The following is a 13,619-nucleotide window of genomic DNA, read 5'->3' on the forward strand; positions in this document are numbered from 1 at the left end:
GACACTCCAGTTCCTCGCCAGACTGGTCAAGCCATGTCATTATGGAGCTGGCTTTGTACACAGGGCACAGTCATGCTTGAACCGAAAAGTGTTTTCTCTAAACTGTCACCACAAGGTTGGAAGAGAACAGTTGAAGAACCCTTTCACTGGAGACACGGGAACCCCTTCATAGTCATTTCGCTGTAGTTCCTGCATTATTATGACGAGTGCTGTATTTATGTACATTGTCTGTGGCTGAACTTCTGGTGTATTTCTCACCCTCTAGGAACGGATCCAAGATAGTCCCTCCCCCGCTCCCTCCATAGAAGACCCCCAGCGACCTGGAAGTCATGCATCGTCCCATCAAAGCAGCAGCATATCCAGCTCACCTTCACAACTAGACAACATTGCAGACCGTGTCAGTAAGTATCCTTTTTTTTTTACAAGTTGCTGTAACTGTGGCGGGACTGCATAGAATTTTTGTGAAATGTGGCTTCAGTCTTTTTCATACATGTTGTGAAAACGTTTCAAAGAGGATAACCGTTATGTAGTACTTCATATAGTAAAAAATAGGCTATGACCAGGGGCGGACTGACCATTCCAGCACTCGGGCACTGCCTGAGGGTCAGGGGTCAGTAGGGGGCCCCATAAAATGCCCCTGGTACCTTTTTTATAGGCTTTTTTGGGTGAGTTTAGAATTTGGGCAAGGACACAGGGGCCCCATGACCCTCATTTGCCTGGGGGCCCCATGAGTTGTCAGTCCGCCCCTGGCTATGACCATTTCACAAAGGATTACTCCTGTCTGAGTTGAAATAAAGCCTTGAGGCACATGTAAGAAGCAGAGCCTATAGCTCAGGGTTTTAGTAGATGTAGTACACCCATCCACCCCACCAGGGGTGGACTGACAATTTGGAAACTCGGGCACTGCCCGAGGGCCCAGGGTCAGTAGGGGGCCCCATGAGATGCCCCTGGTACCTTTTTCATAGGCTTTTTTGAGTTTGGGCAAGGACACGGGACCCATGATCCCCTATTGCCTGGGGGCCCCATGAGTTGTCAGTGCACCCCACTGCCTTTTGTCTGGAATTTGGGAACCCAATTTGCTTAACTGCTTGTACTGGAAGATGATTCCCAAACACACCCTCTGCAGCCAGGGCTGTTGCTGTAGAGCAGGCATCTTTGAATTACAGTTCCCAGGCCACATCCGGCCCACAGCAAGACTTTATCCAGCCTACAGCTAGGATCAATGGAGTATTTTTTGGGTGCCCTCCTTTCTGAAGGCTGCCCATCACTGCTCAGTGCTGCTGTGTTCAAATACCCATTGTTACAAAACAGAGAGAACCAGACACCCCCTTGGGACTTTGCAGGCAGAAAGAATTATCTAAAAAAAAAATATCTTTCTTTATTGCAAGTGTGATGGGAGTGACTTTTGGGGGTGGGGAGACCCCTGTCTCAGCTCCATAAATTACTCATATGTGTAAGCCACCCTGTGTCTGTTAGGGGTACAGGGTGGGAATGTCCTAGTATTGTGTATTGGTGTGGGAGTTGTCCATTGTTCACTGCCATGTGCTGCATCCCATTGTTCTATTGTGTGTCTTGGTTTGGTGGGGGGTGTTTCCAGCAGCCCTTCCCTCTGATGGGATGGCCTGCTGATGTGTTTCCTGTTCCTGTTTGTATTTCCCCGCCCTGTGTATATATCTTGTGTTTTGTTAAAATAAAGCAGTTCACTTCCTGTCTTAAGAAGTCTGGTGCTGTCTATTTCCTGTATGGTCAGTGGTGGTGTCCGGGGATCTGTGTTCAGACAGGGAAGCGGGAGTCTAACGGAAATACCCCAGTGCAGACTGCGTCCAGTTCCGTTACAGCAAGTATATCAAATATATCAATAAAGCAGATCAACAGGTCAGATAAAAACATACAACCTTTGCATAATACAAAACTGTATAGGAGAAAAGACCCCCCTCAATGGGACTTTAAAGGCATCACCAATATAGGTACAAATTACATCAATCTTTATTGAACATAGATAAATATTCGCCATAAAACATTCAACAGGCAGAGATATACAAATGAATACAGTAATACCGTACAAAGTTGTGTCGACATAAGAGTTCCTAAATAGCATCCGATGTGTTTCAGCTTAAGTCTCCTCCTTCAGGGTCCAGTCCAGTGGAGGGATTGGCAGAGAGGGGTGGAGGACACTGAATGGTGGCCAGTGGAGGGATTGGCAGAGAGGGGTGGAGGACACTGAATGGAGGCCAGTGGAGGGATTGGCAGACAGGGCTGGAGGACACTGAATGGAGGCCAGTGGAGGGATTGGCAGACAGGGCTGGAGGACACTGAATGGAGGCCAGTGGAGGGATTGGCAGAGAGGGGTGGAAAACACTGAGTGGAGGCCAGTGGAGGGATTGGCAGAGAAGGGTGGAGGACACTGAATGGAAGCCAGTGGAGGGATTGGCAGAGAGTGGTGGAGGACACTGAATGGAAGCCAGTGGAGGGATTGGCAGAGAGTGGTGGAGGACACTGAATGGAAGCCAGTGGAGGGATTGGCAGAGAGGGTTTATGTATCCTCCCCAGACCGCATCCAGACAAGAAGTTAGTTAGTCTGGCTGAAAAAAAGAAAAAAGTCTATCCAGTTCAACAATAAAAAAAAGGTTATAGTCCTACACCAAACGCGTTTCAGAGTAAATCATACTCCTTCTTCAGGGTCCAGACTCTGTGCATGAGATGTACGCCTCTAAAGAAGTGTATTATGATGGAGACCAAACAGAAAATATCAATAATCGAGTTTTCAGCCATATTCAAAACAATTGGCGCATAGCCAGGTTTATGTATCCTCCCCAGACCGCATCCAGACAAGAAGTTAGTTAGTCTGGCTGAAAAAAGGCAAAAGTCCATCCAGTTCAACCATTAAAAAAAAAAAAAAGTTATAATCCTACACCCACAGTTGATCCAGAGGAAGGCAAAAAAAAAACCCAGCAAAGCACCATCCAATTTGCTCCTGCAGGGAAAAAATTCCTTCCTGATCCCCCGAGAGGCAATTGGATATTCCCTGGATCACCTTTCCCTATAAATGTTATATCCAGTTATATTCTGTGTATCCAAGAAAGAATCCAGGACTTTCCTACAGCAATCCACTGAGCTGGACACAACCAACTCTGGAGGGAGTCTATTCCACATTCTCACAGCTCTTACTGTGAAGAAACCTTTCCGTGTTTGGAGATTATATTTCTTTTTCTCCAGATGTAAAGAGCGCCCCCTTGTCCTCTGTGATGACCTCAGGGGGAATAACTACACCGAGTTCACTATATGAACCACCGATGTATTTATACATGGAGATCATATCCCCCCTTATGTATTATACATGGAGATCATATCCCCCTTATGTATTATACATGGAGATCATATCCCCCCTTATGTATTATACATGGAGATCATATCCCCCCTTATGTATTATACATGGAGATCATATCCCCCCTTATGTATTATACATGGAGATCATATCCCCCCATTATGTATTATACATGGAGATCATATCCCCCCTTATGTATTATACATGGAGATCATATCCCCCTTATGTATTATACATGGAGATCATATCCCCCCCCCCTTATGTATTATACATGGAGATCATATCCCCCCTTATGTATTATACATGGAGATCATATTCCCCCTTATGTATTATACATGGAGATCATATCCCCCCTTATGTATTATACATGGAGATCATATCCCCCCCTTATGTATTATACATGGAGATCATATCCCCCCTTATGTATTATACATGGAGATCATATCCCCCCTTATGTATTATACATGGAGATCATATCACCCCTTATGTATTATACATGGAGATCATATCCCCCCCTTATGTATTATACATGGAGATCATATCCCCCCTTATGTATTATACATGGAGATCATATCCCCCCTTATGTATTATACATGGAGATCATATCCCCCCTTATGTATTATACATGGAGATCATATCCCCCCTTATGTATTATACATGGAGATCATATCCCCCCCTTATGTATTATACATGGAGATCATATCCCCCTTATGTATTATACATGGAGATCATATCCCCCCTTATGTATTATACATGGAGACCATATCCCCCTTATGTAATACATGTATCAGTTTGGTTGCCCTTCTCTGTACTTTCTCCAGTTCCCCAATGTTCTTTTTGTGAATTGGTGCCCAAGCACCAACTGGCCCCCCAAGAGAGCACTGAGGCCTCACGATAGCCACAGAGGCGAGCGTTGCTGAAGCAGAAGCAGTTTCCATTATAGCCACTATTCTCAAAAGGTTGGTGGAAAAAACACATCTCCATACACTGTGAGATCCTCCAATGTTGTAATCCACAGCTCAGCCAGAAAACCCTAACCTGGAGAACGAGCAGCAAGACCGGAACGGGTTATGTCAGACTTGTCACCCGAGTGCAGTCTGGGGAGGATACATAAATCTGGCTATACACCAATTGTTCTGAATATGGCTGAAAACTCAACTGTTGATATTTTCTGTTTGGGCTCCATCATAATACACTTCTTTAGAGGCCGTACGTCTCATGCACAGAGTCTGGACCCTGAAGAAGGAGGAGACTTCCTCTGAAACGCGTCGGATGCTATTTAGGAACTCTGTTATGTCGACACAACTTTGTACGGTATTACTGTATTCATTTGTATATCTCCGCCTGTTGAATGTTTTATGCTGAATGTTCATCTATGTTCAATAAAGATTGATGAAATTTGTACTTATTTTGGTGATTCCTTTGAAGTCCCATTTAGGGGGGTCTTTTCTCCTGTATAATTTTGCACTTTAGGGATGTTGGCATGCCGTGGATAAGGGGGTACCAGCAGTCCTCCTGTACGGGGCCCAGGCCAGCAGGGGGGACCAGGCAGCTGGGTGAATTGTATGTGGGCAGCGAGATTGATCGGCATGGCGGGGGGGGGCAGTTACTGGAACCGATCCCCTGTATGGCTCTCTGCAGCAGCTGAAAGATGGCTTCTTCTCCTCTCCTTCCCTGGCTTCCAGCTGCTGCAGGGAGAGCCATACAGGGGATCAGTTCCAGTAATTGCCCTCCCCCCGATGCAGCTATCACCCACCCAATACATACATTTCCCTCTGCTGCCCCCCACCCCTGTAATGTTGCCGGCTTCCCTCCTCTCCTTCCCTGGCTTCCAGCTGCTGCAGGGAAAGCCATACAGGGAAACAGTTCCAGTAATTGCCCTCCCCCCGATGCAGCTATCACCCACCCAATACATACATTTCCCTCTGCTGCCCCCCACCCCTGTAATGTTGCCGGCTTCCCTCCTCTCCTTCCCTGGCTTCCAGCTGCTGCAGGGAAAGCCATACAGGGAAACAGTTCCAGTAATTGCCCCCCAACCCCCGATACAGCTATCACCCACCCAATACATACATTTCCCTCTGCTGCCCCCACCCCTGTAATGTTGCCGGCTTCCCTCCTCTCCTTCCCTGGCTTCCAGCTGCTGCAGGGAAAGCCATACAGGGAAACAGTTCCAGTAATTGCCCTCCCCCCGATGCAGCTATCACCCACCCAATACATACATTTCCCTCTGCTGCCCCCCACCCCTGTAATGTTGCCGGCTTCCCTCCTCTCCTTCCCTGGCTTCCAGCTGCTGCAGGGAAAGCCATACAGGGAAACAGTTCCAGTATTGCCCCCCAACCCCCGATACAGCTATCACCCACCCAATACATACATTTCCCTCTGCTGCCCCCACCCCTGTAATGTTGCCGGCTTCCATCCTCTCCTTCCCTGGCTTCCAGCTGCTGCAGAGAGAGCCATACAGGGGATCCTTTCCAGTAATTACCCCCCCCTCCGATGCAGCTATCACCCACCCAATACATTTCCCTCTGCTGCCCCCACTCCTGTAATGTTGCCAACTTCCCTCCTCTCCTTGCCACCGGCAGCTGCAGGCATACAATAGGACCCTTCAGGATGGAGAGCGGGGGAAGGAGATCTGGTAAATATGTCGCATTTACCAGCACCTTCCTTTCCTGAATGAACACAATGAGCGATTGGTACCAAGCAATCACTGTGTTCATTCATAATTGCAGCCTACTAAACTGTGTTTTTTGTGGGAATTTAGGGGAAGGGGGTGGTTAAGGTTGGCTGTATGGTGCCCCATGGTTTGGATGGTCCTGTCAGGTTGGGTGTATGGGGCCTCATGGTTTGGAGGGTCCTGTCAGGTTGTGCTGTATGGGGCCCCATGGTTTGGAGGGTCCTGTTAGGTTGGCTGTATGGGGCCCCATGGTTTGGAGGGCCCTGTCGGGTTGGCTGTATGGGGCTCCGTGGTTTGGAGGGCCCTGTCGGGTTGCTTGTATGGGGCCCCGTGGTTTGGAGGGCCCTGTCAGGTTGGCTGTATGGGTCCCCCATGGTTTGGAGGGCCCTGTCAGGTTGGCTGTATGGGTCCCCCATGGTTTGGAGGGCCCTGTCAGGTTGGGTGTATGGGGCCCCACGGTTTGGAGGGCCCTGTTGGGTTGGTTGTATGCGGCCCCGTGGTTTGGAGGGCCCTGTCAGGTTGGCTGTATGGGGCCCCGTGGTTTCTACCAGCAGCCCTGAGTGTACCCTGTAACATGGACACACACCAGGCGATAAAGAATCAGTTGTCTGAAATGAATGAATCAATTTGAGAATATTCTTCCAAAGATCGCCAACATTTCGGAAAATAATTCCTTCATCAGGGTGAAAACTTAGGCGCACCAATCCTATAATGTGATGTACAGGAACTAGTCACATGATGCTGCATGTATAAGTAATACAAGGGCTGGATATCCACCGTCCAAAGGTTCCACGGGGAAGCCATCCCCCATGAGGAACCATCAGCCCACCACAAGGATCCCAGGGCTCCCCGCCATATGCATGCAAAGAGGTCTACAAGGAAATGCAGATGTTCTACTGGATGCCCTCAATGGAGAGGGAGCCAATATTTCCACAAGTAAATGGAATTAGTATTGATTTGGAAAAGACTGAAGTAGTTCCAGTAGTAGATAATTATCGCACTGCATGAGGCCCGGAAGGCGGTATGGGGGGGGGGCTTGGGGGGGGTCGAAAAATTAGACAAAGAACTTACCGAGTACACATGGAGCTTAAGTAATCGATGGCAGCAGTAAGGGGATATGAGTGCTGACCCCATTAAATAGGAGCCCACCTTTTGTCACTGGCCAATCATGTGGTGGGAGGTAATGACGCCGCGTACAGCCGCCAATGTTTTGTAAAATACACAATGTGGCCCTCTTGCTGAAGGCTTCCCGCCACTGCTTAGTGCTGCTGCGTTCAAATACCCGTTATGGTCATCATACCCCATATGGAAGAAAAATATGTTTGAAATATGTTTTAAAAATATTCTTCCCAAATATATCTCTGCCAATCCCTCCACTGGCCTCCATTCAGTGTCCTCCACCTCTCTCTGCCAATCCCTCCACTGGCCTCCATTCAGTGTCCTCCACCCCTCTCTGCCAATCCCTCCACTGGCCTCCATTCAGTGTCCTCCACCCCTCTCTGCCAATCCCTTCACTGACCTCCATTCAGTGTCCTCCACCCCTCTCTGCCAATCCCTCCACTGGCCTCCATTCAGTGTCCTCCACCTCTCTCTGCCAATCCCTCCACTGGTCTCCATTCAGTGTCCTCCACCCCTCTCTGCCAATCCCTTCACTGACCTCCATTCAGTGTCCTCCACCCCTCTCTGCCAATCCCTTCACTGACCTCCATTCAGTGTCCTCCACCCCTCTCTGCCAATCCCTTCACTGGCCTCCATTCAGTGTCCTCCACCTCTCTCTGCCAATCCCTCCACTGGTCTCCATTCAGTGTCCTCCACCCTCTCTGCCAATCCCTTCACTGACCTCCATTCAGTGTCCTCCACCCCTCTCTGCCAATCCCTTCACTGACCTCCATTCAGTGTCCTCCACCCCTCTCTGCCAATCCCTTCACTGACCTCCATTCAGTGTCCTCCACCCCTCTCTGCCAATCCCTTCACTGACCTCCATTCAGTGTCCTCCACCCCTCTCTGCCAATCCCTCCACTGGCTTCCACTAACCCAACGTATAAAATTCAAAATACTAACCGCAGCTTACAAAGCCATCCACAACACTGCCCCTAGCTACATCACCAACCTCATCCACAGATACCACCCAAATCGCCCACTCCGCTCCTCCCATGATATCCTCCTCTCTAGCTCCCTCATCACCTCCTCCCACACTCGCCTCCAGGACTTCTCCAGAGCCTCTCCCATCCTCTGGAACTCCCTACCACAGTATGTCCGGTCAGCCCCCACCCTGTCTGCCTTTAGGTGATCTTTGAAAACTCGCTTCTTCAGGGAAGCATGTCTCATGCACAGAGTCTCGACCCTGAAGGAGTAGACCTACTCTGAAACGAATTGGGTGTAGGATTTTAACTTTTTTTTTATGGTTGAACTGGATGGACTTTTGTCTTTTTTCAGCCAGACTAACTATGTAACTATGTAAACACTTGTGAAAGCGGTAGATACTTTTACGAGCGTCACACGGTTTTAATGTGAAAACGCTGCTGCCAGGAGGAGGAACGCTTTTAGGAGAGGTTTTTTTTGTGTGTATGAGGCCTTCAGCTTGTCTGTTTCCTCGTACTCTCTATAGCACGGTAATCACAAACCACGACTGCCCAATGAGATATGATGCGGACATTGTATGTGTATGTTTCTCACCTCCGAAGTACGTTTTCACGCGTGGACAAAATTACAAAGTAATCTACCGACAAATATGTAGCAATTTGAAGTAAAAGCTGACCTTCAGGTTCCTCTCGTCCCCCTTGAAGGGCCCCATTCTGTAGATATTTCTGCTTGTTTGAAGGGCCCCATTCTGTAGGTATTTCTGCTTGCGTCTTGCAAAATGGTGTCGCTTCAACCTCTTAAGGACCGCCCTGATATACCGCTACAGTGCGGCACCTGTGCGCAGGATCACGTGTATATATACACGTCATCCTGCATGTCAATCACCGGGTCCCCGGACAGTAATTACCCGCCAGCGCCCGGTGATTACCGAGCATATCCGATGGGGAGGAAGACTGTTTTGTTTACAGCTGTCAGCTCGGGCACACTGCACAGCACAGCCATCCTGATCAGTGTGCTTACAGTGAAGCACACAGACCCCACCCCCTAGTAAAACACTAACTGCACACAGTTAACCCTTTGATTGCCCCTCATCTTAACCCCTTCCTGCCCAGTGCCATTATCAGGGGTGTATTTACCACAAGGCAAACAAGGTATTTGCCTAGGGCGGCATTTTTCAGGTGGGGGCAGCTGCAGTTTTCAGGGGGGCAGCGCTGCCCCCCCCCCGAAAGAAGGGATGGAAGAAGAGACACACGCAGGGTGGGGACCAAGTGGGATCTGAGAGAGGCTGCGGGCTTCTTGATTATGTATGCAGAGCCCGACTCTTGTTCCTGGGGATGTCCGGAGCTGTGAAGGTAAGTGTCTATATCTCGCCGGAGTGTGGGGGGGGGGGGGTAGTGGAAGGCAGGCTCTCTTGGGTGGGGCCAGGGTGTTGTCAGTCAATGTCAGGCTCTTTTCATGTTCATGGGGGAGGGGGTGTTGGTCGGTGTCAGGGTCTCTCCATGGTGGTGGTGGTGGGGAGGGGGGGTAGTGGAAGGCTCTCTTGGGTGTGGGGGTGCAGGGTGTTGTTGGTCAATGTCAGTCTCTCTTCATGTTCATGCGGAAGGGGGGTGTTGGTCAGTGTCAGGGTCTGTCCATGGTGGTGGTGGTGGGGAGGGGGGGGTAGTGGAAGGCTCTCTTGGGTGGGGGGTGGGGGCAGGGTGTTGTTGGTCAATGTCAGTCTTTCTTCATGTTCATGCGGAAGGGGGGTTTTGGTCGGTGTAAGGGTCTCTCCATAGTGGTGGTGGCGGGGGGGGTGCTGCCTAGGGCAGCACAAAACCTAAATCGATTTTTTTTTTTGCTTATAACACAAAAAATTAAAACTTGCACAGGCGATCGAGTACCGCCAAAAGAAAGCTCAATTCCTGGGAAAACAAAGGTTGTAATTTTATTCGGGTGTGGCGTTCCATGACCGCGCAATTGTCAGTTCAAGTAACGCAACGCCGTAACGCAAAAAATGGCCTGGTCAGGAAGGTGGGGGGGGAGATCTTCTGGAGGGCGAGGGGTTAAAGGCTGCCATACAAGGCGGGCTGCATCTTTCTGGTACCAATGTGCTTTATTGGCACATTGACGTAGTTTATGCAGAGGTGTAATGAGCGTAAACATTCATGAATATCTAACGTAGGGTGATAACATGGGGTCGCAGACGATAACGGCTTGGTAAAAGGGTGGTCTTCGTGGTTCATGACAATGAAGATAGGGCCGCCCCTACTCTGTCTTCTAGCTTCGGTTGCGTGGTACACAACTCCCTGAGGGTTGGGCGAATACACCTGCTGCTTCGATCAGAAAAAGCGTTAACAAAATAGAAGGTTATTTTAAAAAAGCATGTTGATTGGGGGTTTGACCGTAAACATCAGACCTGGGTATGCGTGTCGGCAACATTGGGCGACCGCTAAGGTCAAAAGGAACTAAAGAGAAAGTCCTTACCTGGTGATGGAGGCCAATGGAGAGAGGTCTTCCCTTGCGGCTAAGTTCCGGACTCCCCTGAGAGTGGGACAGCGGGAGTCAGGCCCAAAGTTGCACAGGTCACCTGTAGGAGTGCTGATTGGTAGTCCACTCAGAAGCACAGCTGGTGCACGGAGATAGGTCTGCAGACAGGAGGCGCTTGTGTGTGGTATGCAAGCCCTTCTGGGATTTAGATGTTTACTGGGTAGTCGGTTCAAGCCAAGGTCAGGTACCAGGTGGGAATCAGAGCTGACGTAGTCAGATGGGATAGCCGAGGTCATACACAGAGAACCGAGAGAGAGAGTATCCGTAAGCCAGGCCGAGGTCAGATCAGGGGTAAGGCAGAGTACCCAAGTCCAGGAGCAAGCCGAGTCGGTAACAGGAAATCACGGGTCACAGGGAACAGGGGATGGGGAGCTAGAGATCATCCTGCAACTTGAAGAAGTGATGAGCCTCCTTATAAAGGGCGCCTGGCACCAGACTGAGGCTCATGTGTCCTTCTGTGGCCATGCAGAGTACTGGCAGAAATTCCAGATCTTCCAGAACCTCTGCCTTGGACAGGACCCTGACAGTCTTCTCATGAGCTATAGAAAAAAAGTGCCAAAGGGCTCATGCAGGAACCAAGGAAAGTAAGAGGTGAAGGTAGAGGAAGAAGGGTTTCTCGTGGTAGTGGAGGTCAAACGCGGGTCTGTTTCGGGACAGACCAGGTGGGGAGATGACAGAAATACTAGTTGGGTTGTAAGTCTACAGACTGGTTGGTAGTTGAGCCAGGGCTGCCGAATCGTCAGAAACCGGTCATGTTGGTCTTCCAATACTGCCGTTCATTTTTCATTCATGAAGATGCCCTGAATTCTGGATTTCAATTCTTCAAAATGTCGGAGATTTCCAGGCATGTACTATGATTTGTCGGGTTGCCATAAAGAAGAACTCAATCAGTATCCTAGATTTGCGTGGGATCTCTTGGAACGGTCTGTGAAGGAGAACATTGCTGTCAAGGTCCTACCTTTCCTCAGGGCTGTGCTGCTCCATGTGCTGGCATCCATCTTAGGTGTCTGCAAAGCATTGTGGGATCCTTTATACTTTCAGTCCTCTGCGGCTCCTCCCCCAGGAGGTGGCGGCTTATCACATATAAGTCTGCTGTTTGTAGCTGTCCATTGCATTCGTGTCCTGTCTCTTGCATAGCAACAAGCTCCTATTTAGTTACTCTTTGCTTTCCTGGATACCGACTCGGCTTTGGCTAAGACTCCTGGCTTCTGACCCCGGCTCTGGCCACCATTCTTCCTGGCTCCTGATCCCGGCTCTGGTGACGATTCTTCCTGGCTCCTGATCCCGGCTCTGGTGACGATTCTTCCTGGCTCCTGATCCCGGCTCTGGTGACGATTCTTCCTGGCTCTTGATCCCGGCTTTGGCTACGATTTCTACTGTTGGACTTGCATAGACTCTTGTCTTATTTTTATATTAATAAACCTACCTTTAATTGCACCTCCTTGTGTGTCTGGCTCCTCGCTCCCTGACAGTTGCTCAGATTTTTCGGCAAGTTGGGATGAGTGACCAGGTGGATCAAGTTGTATACCCTAGTCTGGTGTGCTGTGTCTTTCAATGGCCTCCTAGCACAGAACACAAAGAGTTTTTCGTTAATGAAGATACCCTAAATTCTGGATTTCACTTCTTCAAAATGGAGTGTCGGAGCTTTCGGGCGCGTGCTATGATTTGTCCGGTTGCCGTGAAGAAGAACTCAATCAGTATCCTAGATTTGCGATTTGCGTAGGATCTTTTGGAACGGTCTATGATGGAGAACGTTGCTCAGATTTTTCTGCAAGTTGGCACCAGTGACCAAGTGGATCAAGCTGTATACCCTAGTCCGGTGTGCTGTGTCTTTCAATGGCTTCCTAGCACAGAACACAAAGAGTTTTTCACAAGAATACTGCTCAGGGGGGAATCTGCAAACACCAAGCAGAAATAGCTTCACATTTGCCCGCATCCTCCACCAATTGTGAGTTTTTAACTTTAGATGGGAAATTTTGACGGCCCATTCAACAACATCCATTTTAATTGTCCGTAGAAACCCTTAACAAAAGGCTTTGGCCTTGCATGGTTGCAGATGAAAATTCTATTCAGCCCCCAGACTATTTGGTGTTCTCAGATCCTCAACCTGTTTCAGCACCTGCTGAATATTTCTTTTAGGCATTGGCCTATTAAGGGTGCCTGTCTGTAAGACACGTGCTCCTTGCATGTCTATCTCCACACCCAGGTGGGAGGGACAGGAGGAAACCTGGCAGCATGGCGGGGGTGAAGGGGCACACAGAGTAAAAAGAAAAATTGTAAAAAGAATTGCTGGCATTGCCCTGTAATTGAAAAAAAAGATGATGTGGAACCCCCCCCCCCCCCCATCCATACCAAGCCCTTTGGGTTTGGTATGGATTTTGAGGGGAAACCCCGTGCCAAATATTTTTACAAAAATGGCTTTGGGGTCCCCCCCAGAACCCATACCAAACCCTTATCCGTCTGCGAGCGGGGGCTTATTGGAATCTGGAAGCCCTTTTTAACAAGGGGGCCCCAACATCCCAGCCTCTCCCGATGTGAATGAGTATGGGGTACATGGTACCGCTGCCCATTCACAAAAAAAAAAAAAAGTGTAGTGTGAAAAATGACAGTAGACCGACATAAAATGTACGAAATGTCCCCTGAAGTAGATCCAACATCAATCACAATGCCCGCTGTCACCGCCGACCCGAAAAAAAAACCGCTCTGCTCTCGACACTGGCTCCTGACCATCTGGCAGCTGCACCGCGATGGCAGTTCCTAAATACAGCGATGATGGCACAAGGGGGTGGGGCCATCCCTGCCCCTTTGTGATGTCATCATGCTCTGTGATTGGCCAAAGCATTGCACCTTGCTTTGGCCAATCACAATGCACTGTTGGGGCGTGGCGCATTGTGGGGCGTGGCAGATGAACAGCCCGCCGAACACACTTATGTTCAACTCGAACATTTAGCCCAGTGGTCTCCAAACTGCGGCCTGGGGGCCTGATGTGGCCCTTTTCTTGCCTTTATTTGG

General features: G+C 49.4%; 1 long non-coding RNA gene across 1 annotated transcript in view; it reads left to right on the forward strand.

Annotated features, from left to right (window-relative positions):
- Positions 1-266: 266 nt before the first annotated feature.
- The window catches only part of LOC149436063 (uncharacterized), a 96,194-nt gene continuing 82,841 nt past the window's right edge, over positions 267-13,619 (forward strand). Inside the window, exon 1 of the long non-coding RNA XR_016308336.1 lies at positions 267-401. This is a non-coding gene — a long non-coding RNA (uncharacterized LOC149436063). The remainder of the gene's footprint in view (positions 402-13,619) is intronic.

Source organism: Staurois parvus, unplaced genomic scaffold, assembly GCF_062004578.1.
Source record: "Staurois parvus isolate SC_StPar_1 unplaced genomic scaffold, SC_StPar_1.0 ptg001430l, whole genome shotgun sequence".
In the NCBI taxonomy this organism is placed as follows: Eukaryota; Metazoa; Chordata; class Amphibia; order Anura; family Ranidae; genus Staurois; species Staurois parvus.